Genomic DNA, 9,117 nt, shown 5'->3' on the forward strand with positions numbered 1-9,117 from the left:
CTGCCAGAATGAATAGATGGTGGGAGAATTTATCCAATTTTTAGTCTCTAAAAATTTATCTGCAGCAAATGGGGAATGAACATTTAGGCCTGTAGACCACCGTGTTTCAGTCACTTGAGGGAACAAGGACTCCGGGAGGTCTTAAGTGATTTCCATGGTTTCGTTGACAACTTTTAGGGCAGCAAGGAAAGTAATATGCTATGTACACATACTGTGAGTTAAACTATAACGGGATTTATGTTGTGAACTGAAGCGGAAGCCATGGTTTGTCAAGGTGCAGTGTTTCACAACCTTGGCAACTTGAAGATGTGTGGACTTCAACTCCCAGGAATGTGAAGTTCACACATCTTCAAGTAGTAGCTACCGTAGTATTTGTTCCAAGGAAGAGTGTGCTTGAACAAATGAAAAGGTTTAAGATATTAGGAAAAGCTTGGCAACAAGCAGCCTAATTTGTGTCAATGTCGAAAGAAAGAAAGAAAGAAAGAAAGAAAGAAAGAAAGAAAGAAAGAAAGAAAGAAAGAGCACATCCATCCCCTTTTGCGATATGGTTTTATCAGCATCTACTTGTTGCTGGAATTTATTCTTTACCTAGGTATCTTTTTCATCATTAATTTCCTCTTTAGCTAAAATATTATGGGTATTGAACTAAATGGAAAGGCCTCCTTTGGAACGCTTAAAACGACCCTTCGAGCAAACTGGAAGTCACTTCCGGTTTGCTCGGAGGGTCGTTTTGAGTGCTCCAAAGGCTTCAGGGAAGCCTCCGGACGGTCCCTGAAGCCTCCGGAGGGCCTCCGGGGGGGCGGGGGAGGCTCTTTTCGCCCTCCCCAGGCTCCTATAAAGGCTCTGGAGTCTGGGGAGGGCAAAAAATGGCTTTAAAAAAGGGTGAACTCAGCTGGCCAGTGCGCGCATGCACGCTGGCAAGCTGACAGGGCAGCGCCTCGCGTGCCCTGACAAATGGTTCTGCATGCCACCTGTGGCAGGCGTGCCATAGGTTCGCCATCACTGATATAAGGGAACAAAAGACGGCATTAAGCCAATTCTCATGGCTCAAAGGTGATGTATAACTTCTTGCATCAAGGATCCAGCAGAAGAGAACTAATCAACACAGCGAGCAGATTATCACATTATGCAACAGGCATTCTTTCTAATAATGAACTGACAAACGTTTATAAACTGTAAACATTATACAATGCAAAGCTTGTATGCACTACCCTTATCAATGTGCCCCAATTTTGCCACTGGCTTCCTCATTCTTAGATTACAGCTACTGTGTTGTGGCCCGCCAGCAGCCTGTGGAGCTGGCAGCAGAGTCAGACAGTGAGGAGGTTGGGGAGAAACATGGGCCAGTCCTGGGGGCTGAGGGAAGCTAAGATGAGGTCTATGCGTCGGAGGCAGAAAGGGAGTTAGACCGCAGTGAGGCAGAGGAACAGCTGGAGCCTGTTCCCAGTGTGCGCATGCGCAGAGCTGCCAGAAGACAAGAACTAAGAAAGCAGGGTCGACTTAGGAGTAAAGCCACACCTTGGAGGTGATTGGACCCTCCCATAGGAAACAAAAGAGGAGCGAATGGGGAGTGGGCTTTTGCAGGAAACAATTCGTTCTTTCGGTCGTTTCGAAAGTGGAAAGTCTGTTTGTGACTATAAGAGACTCAGTGCCAAGTGTTGCCTTGCCCTGCATTTGGAAACTAGCTATCTGGCAGCTTGCCAAGCAAGATAAGGTTCGTGTTCATAAATATTCCTCTGAAAGACTGTTTGCCAAGGCTTGCTGACTGTGAATGAAAGGAATTCACAGTCGTGTAAATAAAAGAGGTTTTGCTGGGACCCAGACTTTGCTTCATGCATTTTAAAGAAGCCTAGGTCAGAACATACTGCATACAGGTGAAACTCGAAAAATTAGAATATTGTGCAAAAGTTCATTTATTTCAGTAATGCAACTTAAAAGGTGAAACTAATATATGAGGTAGACTCATTACATGCAAAGCAAGATAGTTCAAGCCATGATTTCTCATAATTGTGATGATTATGGTTTACAGCTCATGAAAACCCCAAATCCACAATCTCAGAAAATTAGAATATTGTGAAAAGGTGCAATATTCTAGGCTCAAAGTGTCCCACTCTAAGCAGCTAATTAAGCCATAACACCTGCAAAGGATTCCTGGGCCTTTAAATGGTCTCTCAGGAAAAAAATAAGGTTTTGCACTCTGCAAACCTCCCAAAAATGGCCCGTTTTTTCCCAAAAAAAGGTATGAATAGCCGGCCGGGGGGTGGGGGGGAGCTTGTAGAATGCTCGGGGGGAGGGCAAAAATGAGCAAAAAATGGCCCATTTTTCGCAAAAACGGGCCCGTTTAAAAATTGCATGCATAGCCTTATGGAGGCTTATAGAGTGCTGCTGGGGGCTGGGGGGGGGGCACAAAAACCGGCTTGTTTGTTGCTCGTTTCTGCCCTCCCCAGCCCCGAGGAGCTCTCTGGAAGCCTCCATAAGGGTATGCACGGCCATTTTGGTGAAGGGGCTTCGGGAGGCAAAAAAATGCTGTATTCAGTGTATAAGACGCACCCAGATTTTCAGCCTCTTTTCTGAGGGAAAAAGGTGCATCTTATACTTCGAAAAATACGGTTTATAAAAGCCAAATACCACCCACTCATCACGAAATCTCCAGAACCGTAAAGCCTACAAACTTGAAATTTGGCACATATGTTCCTCTTGGCTTCTAGGTACTCGCTAATGTAGAATTTTTTGAAATGACCGTCAGATTATTAGTTTTTCTAATGCAGTAATTAACACGCTCTGATGCTAAGGAGTTCTACCCCCGCTCCCCACCTGAAAAGAACTCTGTTCCAACTGCCAATTGTCTTGTATTTACATGCTCTGATGCTAAGGAGTTAGACATTCTACTCCCCCTCTGAAAAGAACTCTGTTCCAACTGCCAGTTGCCTCACTTTCCGTTACCTCAGTTCAAACTGGCGGACGTTCCAGTCCTTCACTCAGGAGCGGTCTTTGGGCTCCTTACAGTACTAAACGTCAGTACCTCACCAAAATGTCTACGCCTTCCACCCATGGAACTGTTTCTGGACTTAAGACAGAGAGAGCAATATTCCCTTATGTGTTTCAATCACTGACCACCACTGAGGCAACGGATTGAACCGGACTTCTCCTGCATTGCCTGATCACATAGTTTTGTCACAAAGTACGGATATCCAGCAAGATATATATATTTGTACAGTAGAAATTAATTCTACACTGATTGAATCAATTCATTTTCAGCCATCGTGAAAGTACTGGTAGTCCTTGACTTATGACCACAATGGAGCCCAAAATGCTAAGCAAAACAGTTGTTAACTGAACGATGCACGATTTTATTATCTTTATGCCACAGTTAAGCAAATCACTGAAGTTGCTAAATGGATCATGCAGTCGTTAAGCAAATCTGGTTTCTGTCATTGATTTTTGCTTGTTAGAAATCGGCTGAGAAGATAACAAATGGGGAGCACCTGAACCCGGAACACTGCAACTCCCATAAATACACGCCAGGTACAAGTGCCCCAATTTTGATTACATGATCATGGAGATGCCGCAACAGACGAAGTGTGAAAAAAGGGTCATCAGTCACTTTTTCAATGCTGCTGTAACACTGAATGATCACTAAATAACTGATTGTAATTTGAAGAGTACCTGTAACACTGTGGTAGCCATTATACATAATCCTGTATATCAGGATTCTAGGTAAATGATAAAATCATTAATCTTCTAAGATGCAGTGTTATTTTTAGACAATTCACAACCATAATTGCAAAAGTATTCTAGTCTCATAGACGCCACATGCAAAGTAACCATGTAAAATCTGATATCTGTTCTGTTTAAACTAATCATCAAGTGACTAAACTAATTCTTTCTTTGCATAATCTCTCTTTGGAACCGATGATAGAAGAATGTAAGAGCACAGATGTCACGCCTTCTCCTAAGCGGAGACATATTCATATTAAACCTCATGTTTAAATTTTAAAATGCATATTTCCAGAAAGAATCTGAGAGAAGGAATTGACAGCAACAGAAACATAGCAAGTAGCAGAGAAAGAAATTAACATAAAATTGAAAATATTTGTTAAAGTAACCTTGTAGATTATGAGACTATGAAGACTGTTTCATATTTTCAAGACTATATTAGGAATAGTTCACTAACCATCCAGAAAAAAAGCATTGGGTGATCAAGGAGAATTAAAAAACTAAGCAGCATAATTCTTGCTTTTCCCCCACTATTAAGAAAAACAGAAGAAATACTACAGAACAGAAAATGTTACATACACGAGTCGGCATATAATTTGTAGAACTCCCTAGGAATATGGAACATAGGAAGACATATAAATGACCCCACAAAAAAGATGCCAAACTTTAAATTACGTCAGCAACGGACAACCCTGAATAGGATTCACACCTCTCTGTATAAAGAGGGTATAGCATCCTCCCCTCAGTGTGACTGCAGGGTCCCACATCAAACTGTACAACAAATCATGACCCAGCTGTATACTGGTCCAATATCTGATATATATATATATGATGCTGTGCTTCAGTGGTTAGTGGCCTAGACCAATGATGGTGAACCTTTTCAGCACCGAGCGCTGAAAAGGGAGTGCGTGTGCGCACTCATCGGGACCACAACCTGGAAGAGGAGCTGTCCAGATGGCATGCATGTGCAGGAAAATAAATTTCCAGTTTCCGGCACACGCATGCACACCTGCCAGCTAGTCTTCCATGCGTGTGTGAAGATCAGCTGGCTGACACATGTTAACGCTGGAAAACAGAAGGCCAGCTCTTCCAGTTTCTGGCATGCCACACAAACAAAGGCCACCGGATTGTCAAGCGCGCATGCGTGCCAGAAACCCAAAAGAGGAACGGGCGACGACGCGCATGTCAGGCAACATGGCTCCGTTTGCTACTTTGGGCACATGTGCCATAGGTTCGCCATCACAGGCCTAGACATTGGTAATTGAACACAGATCTTTTTAACATTTATATTTTATTGTGTTACTAATTTAGGTGAAATCATCATATATATTGCTAGTCCGTGTATGATATGCCATACACTAAATAAATTTTAAAAAACGCATGGCAGGAAATGACTGAACACAGAGCATGCAACTTTTAGGCAACCAGGAGCCATTTTTTTTAATTAAAAAAAAAACACAATACTGCAATGGCTTAGGACAGGGGTGTCAAACTCGTGGCCCAAGGGAGAATAACAGTTTGGTCTAGTGGTTAAGGCATCAGACTAGAAAGGGGGAGATGGTAAGTTCAAATCTTGCCTTAACCATGAACCAGCTGGGTGATTTTGGGCCAGTCCCTCTTTCTCAGCCCACCTCACAGGGTTGCTATGTGGGGGAAAAGTGGAGGAGGAAGGAGGTGTGTTGGATATGTTTACCACCATGAGTTATTTATAAAATAAAACCAAGATATATAAAAATAAATACACAAAAATAAAAATAAATTACCAGGGCGATAAGCATAAGCCAACCAGAGATTTAACGCACATGTACCTATTTTATGCAACAAACTCTTAGAAATTCAAAGCCACATATAGGTTCCCCAAAATTAGTTTATGGTAGGAAAGACTGGGTTGTGATATAAGGGATCTTTTCTCAATTACATATCAGAAGGAAGCAAAAGGGTGATTTCTCTGCTTAATCATGGCTACACATTGCCTTCACATTAACTTGGGCTTGATGTGCATACCAGGATAGGTTTTCAAATTTCCCACAGCCTCAATGACTCAATAAAACAATTGTGTTCACACCACAAACTAATTCAACTTTCCAGAATTAGTTCAATGGTCTGCTTATTTTTTTGATTCACTTAACTTAATAACATTTTACCCTACATGACCTTCGTTATGGATTATTTCTACATATCTTATCTAGACTTTGGAGGTGCATGAACCAAATTGCCATGAAAATTCATTTCTCTGGAGTTTTATTTACACACAGAACACTCAAAGGAAACACCATAAAAACGAGGCCACAATTCCACAGCAGTTATTCTTTTCTTAGGGTTGATATATGACTTCCCAGCTCCAGGTGGACGGAGCTTGGAGAAAAGAACTACCGTGTTTCCCCGAAAATAAGACAGGGTCTTATTTTCTTTTGACCCCCGAAATAAGCACTTGGCTTTATTTTCGGGGAGGTCTGATTCTTTTTTAGGTGCAGGAGGCGGCGAACATGGTCACCTCATGGGTGCTGCTGTGTTGCAATATTTTCGGGGAGGGCTTATTTTTGGGGAGGGGTTATTTTAGCGCATGCACTCAAAAGCCCGATTGGGCTTATTACCCAGGGAGATCTTATTTTCAGGGAAACAGGGTAGCATTTGAATTCACAATTGGCATTTTTTTAGGGTCCACAAAGCTAGTGGCCAGGTTTGAAAATTTAAATTAAACAATTGACAAATCGCACTATCCATATAGTAGGTTAACTTCAAACCAATTACCGATATGTTTTAGCATGTTATGCAAAGGAGGCCACAACCAGTCAGGTTTGCCTCCGTTGTGCTTTCTGATTCCAAATTCAATTTGCAATGTAGCTTTCCTTGATATGGATTCTGTGGCCCTCCCCAAAGACCATCATTCTGGGATTGGTCATTCTGTTTACATTCATGTGACCTTTAACCTTTCAGAGGCAGGAGAGCCCTGAGCTCTCCAGCTCAGATCAAATCCCAACAGAACTGATTATAGCAGTGACAACCAGGTCTATGGAGATCCTCAATCAAGTCATGGCTGTCCCAATGGTGCTTTTCCCAAAGACAATCGGACTTTTCTTGGGTTTTTTTCTTTGAAAATGTTTTGTTTCTCGGAACTGAAGAAGCCTCTTGGATACGAAGCGAAAACGTTTTTAAAGGAAAAAAAAACCCAAGAAAAGTCCAGTTGCCTTTTGGAACAGTGCCATTGGGTCAGTGACCAGCAACATATATACTGCTCTGAACAGAGCTCAAGGAGAACCCAGAATCCACAACAAGTACAAATAATCCTTGATTTACAACAGTTCACGTAGTGATTGTTCAAAGTTACAACTAAAAAAGTTCTGACCATTTTTCACACTTAAGACCATCTTAGCATCCCTATGGTCACATGATTTACAGTTGGATTTTATGCGATTTTACTCCGGATTAACTCAAGCTACGCTATCTGAAATACTGATCCTATCAGTAAACCCAGTTAAGTGGTTTCATCACGGTTCGCTTATTCAACTTCTACAACCACCCATCTCAGACAAGTGATTCAGAGCGGTGAACCTATCTACATATAAAAACAGTTAGAACCAGTACAGGCACCATACCTTTATACATAAAGGTAAAGGTTCTCCTTGCACATACGTGCTAGTCGTTCCCGACTTTAGGGGGCAGTGCTTATCTCCGTTTTCAAAGCCAAAGAACCAGCACTGTCCGAAGACGTTTCCGTGGTCATGTGGCCGGCATGACTAAACGCCAAAGGCGCACAGAACGCTGTTATCTTCCCACCAAAGGTGGTTCCTATTTTTCTACTTGCATTTTTACTTGCTTTCGAACTACTAGGGTTGGCAGAAGCTGGGACAAGTAACCGAAGCTCATTCCATTACGAGGCACTAGGGATTCGAACTGCCAACTTTTCTGATCGACAACCTCAGCATCTTAGCCACACTTGCAATACAGCCAAATTAATTCATATTTTATCTACCTCTCAAGAGAGCAAGAAACATTAAGACCATGAATATCAATACAATCCCAAAAACGGGGCTCAGGCTTTTACAATAAAGTGTTGCCTCAAACGCACACCGAATCGTGCAAGATGTGACAACAACCCCACGCCCCACCCCAGGCTGCCCTCCACTGGAGGGGTGTCTGCCTAGGTCCCTTAAAGCGCTGCTGGGTTAAACAGGGGATGCGTCCACAAGTGCTAAATACACCGGGGTTTAAGCTCACATAGCACACGAAGCACTAAAACCCGCGTTGGCCAAGCAATGTCTGGACCCAAATAGCTCGTTTAGCACTTTTGGAGATGTAGGACCTCCGCCGGGGAGAGGGGGGTATCCCGGGGGCACCGGCATTTCTTCTCCCCCTGCAGCAACCATTTGCTAGCCCCGCTCTCCCTGACCCGCTGCCTTCCCCAATGGTCCATATCCCTGCCGCCCCACCTTTCCAAGGCTAGCGGGGCAAAAAAGAGGACACCCGGCCCCGTTAACAACCCCTTCCGGCGGTACCGACTCACCGGCTCCGGTTTCCTGGGGGAAGAAAAAGGCGGTGCACGCTGTCACCCCCTCTCTCTCCGCGCGCGGCCCCCCACCCGGATCTCTTCTGGGACCTGTCGCGCGTCTCCACCGCTGACTTGCGACCGTGCGCGCTCCCGACGCCCGGATTTCCCACCCACCCCCTGCGCGCGGCCGTTTTCTAGCCACGCCCTCCGTCGGCGATCTCCATCTTTTCACGTCGTCACCACTTTTCCCTTCTGGAGGGGAGGGGGGGCGAGTTCGCGGAGGTCACGTACCCGGAGGGCTCGGGTCGATCACGTGGAACCGGAGCTGCATGTCGGGAAATGAAGTCCGCCTGAGCTCGCAGTGGGAGTGATTTCATGTTCTCCCGCCTACGCAGAAGCAGTGTTGTTTCCTAGGCTACCTGCGGAGTTCAGAGCTGCTTGTTTAAACACTTGTACGCCTCTAGTGGGTTTGACCTAGTGGGACCAGGGGTGGCCTGGTTTTTGCAAATGCAAACTCACGTTTTAAAACATACCGTCTAATGTCCCAGGTGAAACCCATTTCATAGAGGGGCAAGTTGATGTAACTAAAACACAAGTCATTTCCCTGCAAATGAACACACAACAGACAGCGTAACAGCCCCGTGGGATCCCAAAGGTGTTTCAAAAGACACTGGGATTTTCTTAGGTTTAGTTGGTTGGTTGGTTGGTTAATTTGTCACTCATGTACAAGATAACCAGGAATAAGAATAAACATGAATAAGAACACAGGAAATGGGTACCAATAAATGGGGACAGTGAGACTTTAAAATGTTTTGCTTTTCATCCAAGAAGCTTCTTCGGTTCTTAGACCAGAAGCGAAATGTGGTTTTTTTTTTTTTGGGGGGGGGGGGGGGGAGAGACACTCCCAAGAA

General features: G+C 44.0%; 1 protein-coding gene across 1 annotated transcript in view; it reads right to left on the bottom strand.

The window, feature by feature from the left end:
- Positions 1–8,369, bottom strand: part of DYM (dymeclin) — a 287,865-nt gene extending 279,496 nt beyond the window's left edge. The window contains exon 1 of the mRNA XM_081942534.1: positions 8,222–8,369. The gene's annotated coding sequence lies outside the window, so the exon portion shown is untranslated. The remainder of the gene's footprint in view (positions 1–8,221) is intronic.
- Positions 8,370–9,117: the final 748 nt, after the last annotated feature.

The sequence above is a fragment of the Natrix helvetica genome, assembly GCF_964273705.1.
Source record: "Natrix helvetica genome assembly, chromosome: 2".
Taxonomy (NCBI): Eukaryota; Metazoa; Chordata; class Lepidosauria; order Squamata; family Natricidae; genus Natrix; species Natrix helvetica.